The following is a 6,191-nucleotide window of genomic DNA, read 5'->3' as shown; positions in this document are numbered from 1 at the left end:
CTAGCTATTAATAAAAAGGATTCTTTGGACTCAAATGATCCTTTCTGCTCCCTCAAGGTCACTTGATTTCTCTTTTACCAAACTGAATCTAGTTCCTTTTTGCCTAATTATTAAATATAAATGTTCAACTACTATATATTAGTGTTTGAAAACTGTAGAGTGGAAGAGATTTCAGCTCAAATGCATGGCCTTGCGTCAAGGCAATCGAGATGACAGGTGAGGGGAGGCCAATGGAGAATGTGGGAAGATGTCATTGTACGAACGTGTCTCATCTTAGTACATATCAGAATTGTGTGATTTCATGAGCTGACACGGCCGTTGTACACCAGCTTCATTACATACACAGGATCGATTGTGAGAACTTGGCACAATGTTTATAAAACATGACCAGATGCCACGGTAGAGTTCTGTGTTCCTACAGGTATTTCCGAGGGTGTATCACCTGCTCAGTACCCTGTCTTTAGTAGCTCTTACCATACTTGGTGGATTATTATTATATATTTTTTGTATTTTCAGATCTCCTTCCAAGTCCAAATGCCACAGGCAAGGCATTTTGGTCCTTGCTGCTGTTACAAATTTGCATAACCTGTTATATAATGCCTTGCTTGTCGTAAACGTTAATCGGCTGTCCTTTGCAAGGCATCCAGAGGTTACCCTCGATTTGCTGATGAGGAAACGAAGGGTAAGATTGGTTTGGGAGCAACCATTTGAATCATGCCACATGGTGATACAGCAGCAGTTTTTAGTCATTAAGACTCACGCTCTTGGATCCATTCATTCTCTGTTTAAACCTGTGGATTCAACCATCTCTGTTTTTTTTCCTTCAGAGGAAGCCCCAAAAAAACATCTCTGATGTCAATATGCCCCCAACCCCCGGCTATTCCCAGCTACACCAGCTGCTCTAACAAAATCACTCTCCTCACCATGGGCTGAATTCACCACCTCTCCCCTGCCCAGGGCTCATAGTGCTCCCTCAGGAAGCTTTCCTGGCCAGGAACTCTCCAGCACTTGATCACATTCTGCCTTGTGCTTGTGGCTTCACGTGTTAAGGTTCTTTCAGTAAGTTCCCAGTGAGCAGAGACAGTGTCTTCTATTTATTTATTTATTTTTATCTTCCACCTCACCTCAATCATGCAGAGCCCACAGATGCTTCTCAGCAACTACCAATTCATATCCAAAGGAAAATGTGATCCCATATGTCCACCAGTAGGTGAGTTATGTACTCGCAAAACCCATTGAAAGCAACTTCCATGAATGGATCAGATAGGACCAACAGCTACAGTCTAGGGCCAATTCTCTCTGCAAACTACTGCATTTACATTCTTCTAAACTGAGTCATACCCATCACTCATTCCAGAATATGTGAAGTCAATTCATATTTGCATGCATTCCCTGAGGATCTAGGCGTAACATCTTAGAAAGCCCTCAGGAGTTGTGTGCACTTGGGGTAGAACATGAATGGACCTGCCAGCCATCCATCAGGAGTGGATGGCCCTGGGTGTTTGAGTAAGTGATGGCAAGTGGGAGAACAGCTGGCAAGAGAAGGGATGGCCTTGATTTGGAGAGGATCTAGGCTTTGTTTACCTACATTACTCCTGTCCCTTCTTTGCACCCAATACAGAATGTGGTGGGCTCTGTAGCAAAGTGAAATCTGAGAGTTCATATTTTTAAAATTAAAAGCCTTTAAAGAAAGTCAATGCTTTAGGAGACATCTTTTAGATTAAATGATACTATCATCTTGGCTATTTTATTGTAATTTGAACTTTCTACTGTGTGTGGGTAGCTATGCTAAAAATTTTTTTTTGAAGTCCTATGATAAAAGGAGATTTACCAGTCACTCTTATTTTTGGTGTTTATGGGTTTTTTCCTTCTGTTTATATAAAAGGAGGAGGATTTCATTTAATTGGACAGAAGTAGTAGCTCCTATAGATTGATAGACTTCATTTTCCTTTTAAAAGAGCTTTGAAATAGAAAGTCAAAGAAGAAAATCTTCTGGGCCTAGTGTGCTGATCTCATCAGGATAAAGGAAGTGCTGCTCTTTCAACAAGTCAGGTCCAGCAGGACAGGACGTGAGGATGATCCGGTTGTGGTATCTGTTACCCTTTGACTACTAGGTTTGATACAGTGATATGATTTCTTACGTATGTCACAGCATATCCATAACAATAAAAAAATGAAACATAACAATGAAAAAAAATACAATAGGGACAAATATCCCCAGTGTCTCATGAACTAAAGGTACACAGAATTTGGCTCATTATTAATGCTTAACTGGAATCCTTTAATGACACTGACTATTTTCACTGCATGTAACTCAGAACAGTAAAGAAACAGGGTGGTCTGAATGGCTGTCTGCCTTCAGAAAACCACCACCTTTCACACCTTTTTTGTGGTGTTGGAGGAATCATCGAACTGTGGGACCTCGACTTCGGGCAAAAGGCGGCTTCTTGCAAAGGCTAAAACCATCATGAGAGTATTTCTTTTAAGCCTAGGATAAAGGCCAGAGTGCTCATTCGACCACCCAACCAAGACTAATAGCTAATCTTTCAATCTTCTGGTGAAGGAAATTCAAACAAGGAACTAAAGAGATAACTGTAGTGCTACAGGAGGGGAGGAACCACTGAAATAGCAGAAGTGTCTAGACCGGACTTCCCAGAAGGATTGAGATCTTATGTTACACATGCACAGACAGAATGGAACTCATTCTTCTCTACTGTCATGATATGGAACTGTTGACACGTGGCAAACGCATTCCAAATCCTGGCACTACAGATGTTGTCAGCGCAGCACAAATGTTTACCGAGTTCCTACCATAGACAGGATGGAGAGTGAGGAGGAGGCATGCCGTTTGATCTCAGGAAATTCTTCAATTGCTGGTTTCATTTATACCCTGGAGCAGAGAGCTGGTTGGGTTGACAAAAATTGAGTAACAAGAAAAGTAAAGGTACTTTGCCAGATTGCCATGGTCTTTTGGGAATATACCGATTTCGACATCCCTGTGTTTTGGCTTTACAATAACTCAGCAGGTATGTATGGAAGGTCTGACATTTGCAATCTTACGCTTGCTCTTTAACTAGCAGGAAGAAGAAGATATGGTTCTTGCATTTCAAAATCTTTTAATCAATTTGAAAAGGGGAACTATGAGTACAGATTATGAGCCTCAATAAAGAAAACGTAACAACGGGCCTTCGAACCGTTCTCACTGTGCTGTCGCCTGTTGGAAGCGGCTCCTGTATATTTACTTATCTGATTCTTACAACTACTCTGAACTAGCTGATATCATCATCTGCGTTTTACAGTTGAGGAAACTGAGACACAGATGGGCTGAAATAACTTCTCTAGGATCTCACGGTGGCAGCAGCATGCAAGCTTGGAGGACAGCGGTGGGATCTGTGCTGACACGCACCACACACGCTGCCTCCCAGACTACGGATCTGAGCATTCCAAGTACTGAGTTTATTTACCTAATTTTCATAGTCTGCTCTTATTTCCACTCTTTCTCCTTTGTATTTTATTTTCCAAACAGCAATCAGAGTAATACACACACACACACACACACACACACACACACACACACACACACACACATATATATATATCCCCCCACCCCCACCCATTATAACAGATCATATTACTCTCTGGCTCAAAACCCTGGCTTTGCTTCCACCTGGAACCTAAGACAACTCCCTGGCAGGCCTCCAGGTCCCATATGTCCTGCCTCTCTGAGCTCTCCTCCCTCTTATCCATTTCCCTTTAGTGCCACTGGCCTTTGTATTCTGGGAACACCCATCGCTCATCCTCCCATCAAGCCTTTTGCATGTGCTGTTCTGTCTGTCTAGAAGGTTCTCACCCCAGATGTTTGCACGGCTCCCTCCCTTCCTAATTCAGATTTCTGCTCAGATATTGCCTCTGTGGACATCACCTTCTATGGTCATTCCCCTGCCCGACACTCCCACTCCCTGACTGTGGTATTTTCTCTGTGACAGTCATCACTTCCTGACCTCGTTACTTACATGTTTGTTTTCCCTGCGATTAGAATAGAAGCTCCAGGAGAGCAGGGGCTTTACCCTTTTAGTTCACTGCCCTAACCCCAGTGATGAGCACACACTCTGGCACGTGATCAGTGCCAATAAGTATTCGATGAATGAATGAATAGGTTGATGAAACGTTATGTAGAGAAAGATAAACTTATTAGCAATGAGAAAATAAATGCAAACAGTTATAGCTATTTTATGCCATCTGTTCTCTCATCCCCATGGTTTTTGGGCTTTGGATTACTAACCATGACCCTATAAACAGCACAACGTATAGAAAGTCTCGCCCAAAGCTTCTTTAACTAGGCAACTGGTTATGCAAGGGGCTAGAAGCCACTGACATTCTGAATCAAGTATGAAAGGATGACTTTTCATTAGTGAAAATATTGAATTTTCATTCAAGATAACAGCACTTAGAGGTTTTTGAATGGGAAGTGAGTATCAGGGTAAAATGTTCATCCAAAGGGATCGTCACTAACACGAAGCCTCCACTAAGAAAGATCTGATAACTCAATATTAAAGCCAATTATGGTTTGGGTAAGTATAATTTCTTTGCTGGGGAAAAGGAGCAATGCAATGCACAGTCAAGAGCAGAGAGGTTCAGAAGCCAGGATGCCTCTTGGAAGTGCAGAAATGCCTTTGCAGATGCCAGGCCTTGCTCACAGGAAGAGCACCAATCAAGTTCACCGGCAAGATCAATATAGGGTCACAGGTATCCCCCCTACCCCTAACTCACAGTTGTGCCTAATGATGGGGAAACTGAAAACAACACTCAATTCTTTAAGTGCTCTACAAATTTATTCTCAACATGTCATGGAGTTTTCTGCAATGGGACTATAGCTGTCACTTTCCCAGTTTTCTGAGACTGCACCAACACTGAAGTTGTGGCCTTGCAGGGTGTGTGGCTAATCTCAAAGTGCCTCTGTCAGAGAATGGCAACGAGTCTCGGATTATTTTCTAGAGTGAAGGTTTTCTTCTTGGGGCAGGCTGGGAGTTATTCTGTATTTTCATGTTGTCTTGGTCCCCCTGGGCTGCTGTAACAAAAATACCATAGACTGGGTGGCTACCAGGCAACAGAAATTTGTATCTTGCAGTTTTGGAGGCTGGGAATCCAAGATTAAGATTCTGGTAGACTTGGTGTCTGGTGAGGGTCCCAATACCATAATCTTGGGGGTTAGGAACTCAACACATGAATTTGAAGGGAATGTCAACATTCAGTCTATAGCAAATGTCACAGCAGGCATAATGGGACTAGGGCAGTTTACTCAAAGAAGACAGAAGGAAATCCAGTCCTTGCCATCTCACAACCACCACCTCCTGATTCTGTCAGTACCTGCAGGAGAATTAAACATGCAGACAATGCAGCGGGAAATGAAGTTCAACAGAGCCTCCAACCCTGGGTTGCATCTAATTCTGAGCAACCACATGTTTCTCAGTAAAAATATGTTTTAGTTTTACCTGACCCATATTGCCACCTTAGGATTCAAGACATTTTATCATTACTACTTCATTCCTTGCAAATAAGTATCTGTTTCTTTTAAGACATCTGAGCGAGGGAAGTATTGAAAACAGAAGCAGGAAGTCACAAGCATATCCCTTATCCCTACCTGATGTTCCTCTCTGTGGAATATTGGGAAACTTCCCCGAGTGATTCCAGTTGGAGCCATGGTTCCGATAAACCACACAGTATGTTTCAGATGGCTTGGGCATTTCAGGAGCTGAAACTCTCTGATCTAGGTTGTTTGGCTTGAGGATTTGAGGAAGCAAATAGAAGCAGCTGCACTAAGGATTTTTTGCAATTAGATTCATGCAGATTCTGGAAGTTGCTTATTAGGTCTGTCACTTTCAATCCATCTGGCATTTTCATGTTCAAGTAGTATTACGAGTTGCTCAGTGGGGTCAGTGGTTTTCCTTTTACCTGCTAGACAGCACTGTACGACCGTGGAGGCTTATCTGCTGGAGGCAGGATGCACAATTTGGCTGCCTATCGCAAGGTGCATGAATTTCTGATTTGTCTGTTTTGAGACAGCACAGACACCTCCTAGGGGTTCCAGTTTAGACCAGTTCAAGACTTAGATATTATTACCAAATTATTCTATGCTTATTCATTCTCATTTGTACTTTTTGCTAATGTTCTTTCCTCTGCTGCCTTATGTA

This window comes from Propithecus coquereli, unplaced genomic scaffold (genome assembly GCF_000956105.1).
Source record: "Propithecus coquereli isolate 6110/MARCELLA unplaced genomic scaffold, Pcoq_1.0 Scaffold177, whole genome shotgun sequence".
Classification (NCBI taxonomy): domain Eukaryota; kingdom Metazoa; phylum Chordata; class Mammalia; order Primates; family Indriidae; genus Propithecus; species Propithecus coquereli.
This window is presented reverse-complemented; position numbering follows the sequence as displayed.